Raw genomic sequence first — 11,217 nt, 5'->3', positions numbered from 1 at the left:
AAACCCACCTAACTTAATAGGAGTTTCTTGACCTTCTCCAAATGTTCTCCTACCTAGCTATTAAGCTAACCTATCACCATAGGATTTCAACCTCTAATACAATTGTGAGAGAGTATTAGAACATTTGACCTAATTGAATGCAATCTCAAATTGCTTGATTCAAGCACTTGATCTGCTCTTCCTCTTCTTATCTCTACTAGATCTGATCTCTGAATATGTCCCCTATTCTATTATGATCAACTAGATGTATAAATGTTGTCTTTTCCACTAAGTCTTTTCTCTTCACATTGAAATTTCACTATAATATTCCCTTATGTTGTTTTCTTCCACTTTATGCAATGTTGCATTCATTCTCCTTATAAAGAATGCAAAGACTTAGGGTTAGGTATGGATCTACGATCCATATTGAATCTCAAATTCTAGCTCATACTTTGCATTTTTCTTATTGGTTGCATGCAGATTGCATAGGGAATGTAAATGATTTTTACTTATCCTTTTTCTCCTTTGAAATTTCTCTAAGTCAGCTCCAAAAATAGTTCACATCTTAGTGTGTGCAAATACAAACTCTTATGTTGATCCTGTGTTGCTTGGCACATGAAGTATTACTAATGCTTGACACATTCTATTTCTAGATTGCTCGGCATCAACTATATTTTCCAATTTTCTCGGCACCTATTATATCCTGTATTGCTCGGCATATGTTGTTCTGAATTACTTGGCATTTGAATGATTCTGTTACCCAGCACATGAACAATTCTGTATTATTTGGCACATACTACACTATAATTTGCTTGACACTAACTATGACTTGGCACCTATTGAAATTGTAGCTCAACATCCATTGTGTACTTGGCATGTATAATGAAAATGGTTAAGTGCGTTGACATTCATTTTTCAATACTATTTATTTGACCAACACAAGGCTCATGAGCTATTTTGCAAAATGTCCCAAATGTCATCTCATGGAATTATATGGTTGTACGATATGTAGAAAATGGGCTTGTTGAAAAGGCTCTAGAAAATGTTAACAAAATGGCTTTAGTGGATGTATGACCAGACTCCACAACCTTTTCTAGCATCTTCTTAGCCTATGCCAAAATGGGTGCTCTTGAACAAGGTATAGAAATCCATCAAAACTTAACTAAAAGTGGACTTTTTCCCTAGTAGTCATGTATAAAAAATGTGGAAGCATACAAAAGGCATGAAAACTATTTTACAAAATGTGTCAAAGAAATGATCTCATGAATACCATGATTCTAGGATACGTACATAATGGATTTTCAATGGATGCTCTAAATCTCTTTAGACTAATGAAGCGTTCACCAACATATCTTGATATTATAAGCTTTTCTTGTGTCTTATTTGCATGTAGCTTTACTTATTTAGTGGACGAGGGTTGTACATACTTAAATTTCATGAGTAACACTTATTACATAAAACCTACAGTGGATAATTATGTGTGCATAGTTGACCTTCTTTCCCATGTTGGCTATCTTGATGATATTTTAAACTTTATCATTAAGATGTTAGTTAAGCCTGTAGTGGTTGTTTGGACATGTTCTAAATTTTATTGTTTACATCGACTCTCCTTTTTTATTTGGATCCTAAAATTGCTATAATGTATGTTTTCTCTCAAACATGCATGTAGAAGTGGGCTGGTGGAATGAGGCTCAAAGGGTAAGGAGATTGATGAAAGATAGAGGAATAAGAAAGGTGCCTAGATGTAGTTGGATTGAGTTCCATAAAATGGTACATGATTATTTTGTAGGTGAAAGATCATACCCATAGACATAGGAGATTAATGCAAAGTTGGACCAATTGTCATGGGAGATGAAGGTAGCCAAGCATTTTCCAGATTCAAGACATTCACTTAATGATGTAGAGGAGGAAAATAAATTATTTCTTTGTCATCGTAGTGATAAATTCACAATTGCATTTGGTCTATTAAATGCAACCCTTAGAGTGACTATTAGTATTTTTAAGAACCTTTGGGTATGTTTTGATTGCCATACTAGAACAAAATTAATATCCAAGATTGTTGGAAGATAAATTATTGTGAGAGATCCAAGTTAGCTTTGTTATTTTAAACAAGGACAATGCTATTTTGGAGATTATTGATGATGATAAATCAAGAAATCTATAAAAAAAGGCTTTTTCTACAATAAATGTGTATCTTATGATGCCTTTAATTATAAAGAGGGGACAAGGTTTTATTTGAGTGTCTTGAAAATTTCTTATTTTAGTTCTTTTTGAGCATCTATTAATGTATTTCTTGCTATTGAGTTTTTAAAATTAGATACATAGTTGGCCTAAACTGGGCTACTATATTATGGTGAGAATTATCTACTACTTGAGAAATAGATGACTTACCCTTGTTATCATTTTTCATTTTTAAAGGATCAGTCCAAATAACCATAGCTTCCTCAAGATAAGACCATTATTGAACCACTGAAGCTAATGTTTCTAATCCCTTGTTCAAAATCTTTTCAGCCACCCTATTGACAAAATCCATATCGACAACTAGATTTTCTTCATAGGGGTCCCTCTCTACCATAGGAGATTATTCTATAGGAGAAAATTCTAGTTCATCTACTTCCCTAATATAACTATCAGAATCATCACATGTTGAATTATCTCCTTGAAAATCCTCAGAGGTTGGTCCTTGAAACACATAAGCTTGCTCCTTTGAGCTGGAGTCAATTCTTATTGTAATGACTTCTGTATTCTGAGGCTTATAAGGAACCTTACCCATTCTATCATTATGCTAGATATTTTCATTTCCCATTCAACTCAAAATATTGGATAACCTAAAGTTCTTTATTGGGAATCTCCTTAGTTGGTTTGGTTCTTTGCCTAGCACTTCTTTTTAATGGAGTTTCCTCCTCTTTTGGGGCTTTACTTTTTCTAGAAGTGATCTTGGTTGCAAGAGGTGCCTTAGCCTATTGGCTACTACTAAGGTTAGTTTTTTATTTCTTACCCTCTGGGAAAACTATTTCTACCATGGGGACAAACTTTAGCATTCTCTACAGGAGTTTCAATTTCTCTTCATGAACTACTCTTAAACGAGAGGAATTAGGGCTTCTAACCTTAGCTTCCTTTTTCTTCTTAGGTGGGAAAAATTATCCAATTTTGATAAATATTTTTCTAATCCCCTTAGTAGTTTTTACCCTTTGACCTACTCTACACCCAACTTGATTTGGGATAGGCTCCTTAAACCCTTCCAGCAGAAATTTCTCCCAAGAAATATCTGATTGTTCCTTTAAATTTTTCTCCACTATCAAGTTAATTAGGCAATGATGGGAGATAGAGTTCCATCTACCCTCTTGTACTAGTATGGCTTGTTTTGACAAAACGCCAAATACAAAACTAGAAACGTTGATAGTTTTGATATCATGCCTTAAACAACTCAAAAAATTGAAATGAACATCATGTAGAAATGAGTATTTCCCTTCATAGGTGAAATACTTAATGATAAAACACACACATTGTGGAAATGGCTCATGAAGAGATAATCTAACAGTACCTTGTTTCTTGTTAATATCAAGCTTTGGATCTCCATGTAAAGTGAACTGAGCTCTAGCAGAAATTGGGTCAAGATTCTCTAAAAATTCCTCACCATCCAATGGTAATCCCATAAATTCTACCAAAATCATCTAAGAAAATGGAACCTTCAATCCTTTGACTATTGACACTCCATTATTTAAGGAGTTGAGAAATTGAAATGGGACCTTGTCATACCAGCTAGTTAGTTTCTAAACACAATCTATCCATCCTCTTATTTAAAATATAGCCTACAATTTTTCTGTTTGAGCAATGTATTATGCATAATAGGTTCTTTTTGAATCAGGTCTCCTCCCATTATCTAATTCCCAGGGTACCCAAAAAAAAGTTGCAGAAGAGAATAATAGAAAACCACAAATTTGTCAAGAAAATTTGAAACAACAGGTTATAGGATTAGTTTAAATTTAGGAACTTATTGAGTAATGCAGGTCATGAAAAAAACTTTGAGTAAAATAAATGCAAATCTCCATGCTATCATTTCATAATTACTCATAAATATGTTCCTCAGAACTTGTACACAACATATCTTGCTACCTTAGCAATATTCGTGCGAAAAAGAAAATAACATGCAAAAAAAGGATTTTGAAAAATGTCAAATCATTCACAGGAAATGCATGTATGACAAGGGAAAAGAATAAATAAAAAGATTGCATAAATATAATGAAAAAACTAATATAACTTCCCCCCTAGCTAAAATAAGGCAACTAGTCCCCCATTTGTAGAGGTGACAAGGCATACAAAAAAAAATATTGGAAAAATAGATTAATATCATATACCTTGGAATTTATGTTAACTGGAAGTGCTGATAAGGTGGTAGTTGCTATCCACTGATGAAAAAAATGATGAGATGGATGGGTGGAAGACTAGAAATGAAGTGGAAATTTATTATGGTGAATCAACTTTCATAATGAAAGTGTCTATTATAATAATGACAAGAACAATTAGAGTGAGGAATTCAAATGAGAAAAAAGCTCATTAGGAAATGTTGCATGATCTATAGCACCACTAGTAGAAGAGAATTGCTACAAGAACTCCTCCTTACTCTTTGGTTTGTGATATAATTTGAACCTGTGACCATTGACCAACAATTTGAATTGAACCTGATCCACAATGGAGAGCTAGACCATTTCATTTGGAAAGATTGCAATAATTTCATATGACCCAAAATATTTGCTTTGAAATTTTCCAATATTTAGCCAATACATGTAGTCATAAAGGAATGCCCATTTACCAATAGAAAAAATTGTTTCTTGAACATACTTGTAATACCATGGCTTGAGCTGATTTTGTATCAATTCTATGTTCAGCTTCATGTAGTCAATATAAACTCTCCAATTCCCTCCTTTCTTAGGTACTAAAAAAAGAAGGGAGATCCACTAACTCTCTAAAATTGTAGAGATGAAGCCAACATTTATCAACTTCTTCAACTCATTATGGATTCTATCCCTATGTTCTAGATTTACCCAATACTGAGGTTGACAACCAAATCTAAATTTAGAGTTGATATAAATTTTATGAGTACAAAGTTGCAAGTATAGATTCTTCATTGTCAATATAATCCCAAGAAAAGGTTGATTGATTTGTTTGCAAAACTATAGGACTTCTAACTAGTAAGAGGAAGTTAAAATTTTTTTGACAATTAATTCTGTGTCTGAGCTAACCTCTATCTTGGTGACCTTTTCTACCATGATTAGTTGAGTAATTAGAATAGACTCCATTTCATGAAGCAGCCATGTATAAAGAAATTTTGAAGTGTCTGAATACTACTGAGTATTAATAGGTTGAGCTAGAGAATATAGATTTAGATATTCAGTGTTGATTCCATTAGGTACAATTATCTTTTTAGAGTGACAAGCTATATAGGCATCAACAGTAGCCAACTATGGTCTACCTAGATTTATTGGGTATCCTGTCTTGTTAGCCTTTGGGGAAAGGACAACAAAGTCAACTAGATATTCCCAAGAATTCAAGGTGATGATAACATTTTCTATCATCCTATGAGGTGTAATGATGAAATTATCAAGCTGTAGGATAGTAGGTGCTTACTTAAGACTAATGATATGCAACTGAAACATTACTTTCTTGGTCATGACATTTGTGGAAGCAGCTAAGTCAACTAGGTCATTGTGATCTTGAACTTCTTGAATATTGATTATTACCATAGGACTACCATGATCATATTACCTTGGAATTGTCAATCTCTTCAACATGAGATCAAATATCTAACCAAAGACATGAATGAGTTTAAGATCTTTTCTTTTTCTTTTGGGTTGTGTGATGCAGGCTTCCTTGATAGCTTTGGTATATGCAAGTACTTCTTTTATGGCTCCTAACAAAGGAATTTTTATTTTTCTTTGCTTCATTTGGGTAAGAAAATCCAATATTTCTTGATTTTCTATTGGCTTGACATGTTCCTCCAACCTATGAGGAGATGGAGGTTCTTGTTCTATAGGAATAATAGGAGTAGCAGGTAGGATTGATATCTCAATTGGCTCTAGTAAAGTGTCTGCAACTTTAGTAATATTAAGCTACTGTGGAGAAGAAAGATTTGTTTGAGATCTTAAATGGATGTGATTTAGGGAAATTGCATAGCTCTTCTTCTTTGTTGTTGGCTTAGCATTATTAAAATTAGGAGTAGGCTAACTGGGCAATTGAGTCTAGTTAGACCAACTATGTGGTTGTCACCATATATTTTTATTATTCAAATTGTAAAGAGTATCTTGGGGAATACCTAGTTTCATAGCCCATAGGTTCCGTTGGGCAACATAGAGGACCTCTCCATTCTCATCAATGGCTTTGAACTTAGTAGGCATAGGTTGATATTCTAGGTTTGCAATAGACTTGCACCGACAATTATTTTTCTTCTCCCTATACTATGGACAATATCCTAGGAACATTAAATAAAATGGATCTTCCTTTCTCCTTGCTTGCATTGTATCCAATTGAGTAGCAACATCATTAATGATGTCTTGTTTAAAGTTGGACAACATTTTGGATAACTCCATTTTGTACACACCTCTTCCATTAGACTTATGAGGGAGGGTTCTCAAGCCTCTTCCTTTCTTCACAATAACTCCAGAATAGTTAAGAAACATATTCTTTTGATGATAGTGGTGAAGGCAATTGGTCATTGGTATCAAAAAACATGTTCTCAAATAGTTCTTCTTCTTGTGGAATTCTAGTGGATTTCCTTGGGTGCTAGATTGAGAACCCCAAATGGTTCTTCCTAACTAAAATTAGTAGGAATTTTGCAAGATGGTTCTAGTGCCTATGCATACAAATTTAAGAAAAATACAAACTAACTTAATGACTTCTGGTTTGAACTAAATTGACACCATCCCTAGAAATGGTGCTCAAAATGACTGCTAGAACAATATCCTAGTAACACAAGGATTGGATATCCTTAAAAAATGAATCATTGCTGAAAGTCATCACACTTCCACTTAGAATATCATGATAAAATCATTTATTGTATCAATCTAGGAATGTAAACTTGAGATAGTGATTGCAAAGTTTATACTTTAGTTCTTCTCATTAGTCATCACTACTAAGGTAAAAATAGTTGCTATATGAAGCTTCTACTAGAAACTAAACTTACAAATTAAATAAACAATGCTCGAGAAATAAACCTATGTTGCAAGATACAGTTGATGGTTCTACTACCAGAGACTATAGGAGCAACAATACTTAACAACTTGAAAGAAACTTAATTGAATTCTACCTAAGCATGTAATTTGAAAAGTAGGATGTACAAGTTTTATAACTTAATTGAAAAACATAGATTTTAATCCCTGATCCATGTAGTAATTGCATGGCTAAGTGTTTTAACCATTGAAATTACAAAAAGATTTATGTTTAAACACTTAAATTTATTAGTGTGCTCAAAAAATATAAAATAGAGAATAATAAAACTGAAAGAATTAAGAGAACAAGAGAGCTAGAAGGGAAATTGCAAACACTTGATAATGGAGTTCATCTAATTAGGACTACATCTCTGGGTCCGCTTCTTAATTTGGGGACCGCTTTATTAATGTTGCTAGGCAAAACATGGCTTCTTACAACATCTAAACTTTTAGGCCTTCATAGTCTCTCTCTTTCCTACTTGAAGAAGTTAAATAATTCTTTATACTTACAAAAATTTCTCACTTACAAAATTCCTCTTAAGGATTAGAAAATTCTCCCAAGAATTTATTTGCTCCCAAAATTCTCCTCTAAACTCTCCATATTTTACAAAAGAAAATGACCCCCTCTTTTATACATAATATATTCCTTATTTGGTCTAAAACCAAATAACAAACATAATAACCATTTTACCCAAATAATAAATAACAAATGACTCCCTATTTTGGCCTTTATAATTACAAGCCATAAAATTGAAAGCATCCGTTTAAATAATTAAAAAAAAACAATATTTGTTTGAAATGTATGGTAAAAAGGGTTCAAATATATTCCATTCCCATATGTTTAGTGATTATTTTTAATCCATACTTTATGTTGGAGTTTGGAATATATATAGATATATATATATATAGATACATATATATGTATCGATATATATATATATATATATATATATATATATATATATATATATATATATATATATATATATATATATATATATATATATATATATATATATATAGACACACACACACACACACACACACACACATATATATACATATACATATCCATATATATACATATACATATATTTATATACATATATACCTATATATATACATATATATATACATATATACATATATACATATACATACATACATATATATATATATATATATAAAATCATGTTCAAAAGATCTTTTTTTTTCGAAATGGGGCTAGTTTTTCATGTCATTGGGCTAATTGGGATTATGACATCAATGCTGATGTCATCATTTTATACACACACACACACACACACACACACACATATAATCATCATGTGCAAAAGACCATTTTTTTTCAAAACAGGGCTAGTTTTCCATGTCATTGGGCTAATTGGGATTATGATATCAATGTTGATGTCATCATTTTCAACCTTTTTCCCTCTAACTTCAAACAAGCATAAATTTTCACCATGACCTCCTTTCGACGAGATTCAAAATGTGTGAAGAATATATCAAGGTCTAGTCATCGATGTTGATTTTGTGAGATTTTGAGACACCAAAATTTTAAGGCTTTCCAGATCCACCTAGATCATTCCTCCCCACTGAGAAGCTTTTGGACCTCCAAAAGTCTATTTTTACATAGAATGAAAGTAATGGTATGTTCATCTCACTTTTCTTGTATCACTTGTACAACCTGTTGGAATTATAAATATCTGGCTCATCATAAATACAATAAAAAATGAGATAGTATTGCTGAGACAATTAACCATACATCCACCAAGATTTATAGTTGCATCCATCACCCACATAGTACCAACTAGTAGAAGAAGAAGCAACACCACTAAATAAATTGATGAAAAATGAAAAGTATCAACTCTCTGGATCTCCTGCACAAGAACACCATTAGAAAATAAATTATCCAAACTCTCTTTTACCATCACTCATTGAAGACTTGATTCTACTTGCACTTGATCCTCACTTATTGTGGAAGACATGAGAATAAGTATACTACATGCATTTACAATTGATCCTTCATTCTTCATTCAATGAGCTCTTATAATGTATTGTTCTATCCTTAACCAAATGATACTTAGTATGCTCCATACAGAAGATAAATTTTCTATCATATAAGTATGGGCTACCCAACATAATCCACAAATGTCAAGTGGAACCACATCAAAATTGACCTCATCTATGTGCTTCGATGTAATTGCAAATCTTAACCTACATTACTTAGTTATTTGCAATCTCATTGCACACCCAACCTAAAGAATACGGCCTCTTATGTGGCTTAGTTTCTAATCCCAACTATTTAACAACTTCCTCTAAAATTAAATTAACTTGGGATCCACAATCTATCAATTTTTTAATTTTAGCACTCTTAGAAATTACCCGTATATAAAAAAGTTCAAATCTTTTACTTTCTTCAAGAACATCATGACTTTTGGAAGTAGAACATGAAACATTAGTTGAAGAATTAGAAAAACCTTTACCTTTTAAACCTATGACTGATATCTTGGTTTCATCATTAGAATCCGATCCAAGATCTTGAACAATAGTTGTAGTCTTTTGCTTTCCTTTATTATCCATCTTAAACCACTTTCCAACAATTTGCATCTCATGCTCTTTATTTTGACAATGTGAACAAGTAGGCTTTTAACCTACTCTTTCTTCATAGTGGTTGCTTTCTTTCCCTTCTTGTTGCTTTCAAGAGGAACTAATTCTTTCTTTGAACTAGAACTTGTGTTTCCTCCACCTGCTTCAATATGGGTTGCTTGAACACAAACTTCATCAAAGTTAGAAGGACTAAACATCAATATTGTATGTTTCAAATAAGAATACATTCCACCTATATACTTTAACAAAGTATCTTTTGTGTAAAGAGGAATTCCAAGAGTTAATGCCTTCTTCCTAAACACCTATGTATACTCTTGTATAGATTGCCCTTTACCTTGCCTAAGATTTTGCCAATCCATAATGGCTTGTTGCATATAACCCAAAGAATAAAACTATTTCTTCAAAGAAGAATTAAATTCATTCCAACATGAAATGATTTTACAATGTGTAGTAAGATCATCTTGGGTCTTACTCTCCCACCAGACTAATGAAATACCTCCCATCCTAAGATATGCTAGCTAGATCTTGGAAGAGTCATCTAGAATCTTTTGAACCTTGCAATACACTTCCATCTACCTAAGCTAGTTATCCTATTTCTTTGCATCCAATTCACCATTATATAGGAAAATCAAACTTTACATCAAGCTTTAACAAAGGTGTCTTCATAGATTGTTTCTTTTTAGAAGAAGTAGACAAAGAAGAAGATGATGATGAAAAAGATGAAGAAGATAGAGATGAAGGTTCAGGAGGTCCACTATCACCTCCTACTCCTTTTCCTTTGTCATCTTTTTCCAAGGATTTAGGTTCTTCCTTCTTCTTAGCCTTAATTTTCTTTCTAAATCATCATTCATGCCTCTCTTGAAGAAGAATGTCCACCAAAGCCTTCAATTCCAAAAAAGCTCTATGGAAGGCTTCCACATCAAACTAAAAAATATTTTATTCAGATGCCATAATTCATGGAAAATTTCTTCTTTTTCCAATCTCTGGATTGAACTTTAAAAGTTCACCTTTTGCTTCTTTTAACTTCAACCTGGTTAACATTCACCACCTACAATTTTCTACAAAATCGGCTTTGATACCAACTTAATCTATAAACTAGGATTTACAAGTTTTATAACTTAATCCAAAATGAAAATTCTAATCCTTGATCTAGGTAGTAAAATTGTGTAGCTATGTGTTTTAACCACTGAAATTATAGGAAGATTCATGTTTAAACACTTAAATCTATTAGTGTGCTTAAAAATACAAAATAGAGAATAATAAAACTGAAAGAATTATGAGAATAAGAGGGACAAAAGAGAAACTACAAACACTTGATAAAAGAGTTCATCTGATTAGGACTATGTCTTCCGGTCTACTTCTCAATTTGGGGACCGCTTTATTAATGTTGCTATAAAAAATATGCCTTCTTACAACATCCAAG

Source organism: Cupressus sempervirens, chromosome 3 (genome assembly GCF_028749045.1).
Source record: "Cupressus sempervirens isolate cs-2001-9-10 chromosome 3, ASM2874904v1, whole genome shotgun sequence".
Classification (NCBI taxonomy): Eukaryota; Viridiplantae; Streptophyta; class Pinopsida; order Cupressales; family Cupressaceae; genus Cupressus; species Cupressus sempervirens.
The sequence above is the reverse complement of the archived record's forward strand: the minus strand, read 5'-3'. Positions refer to the sequence as shown.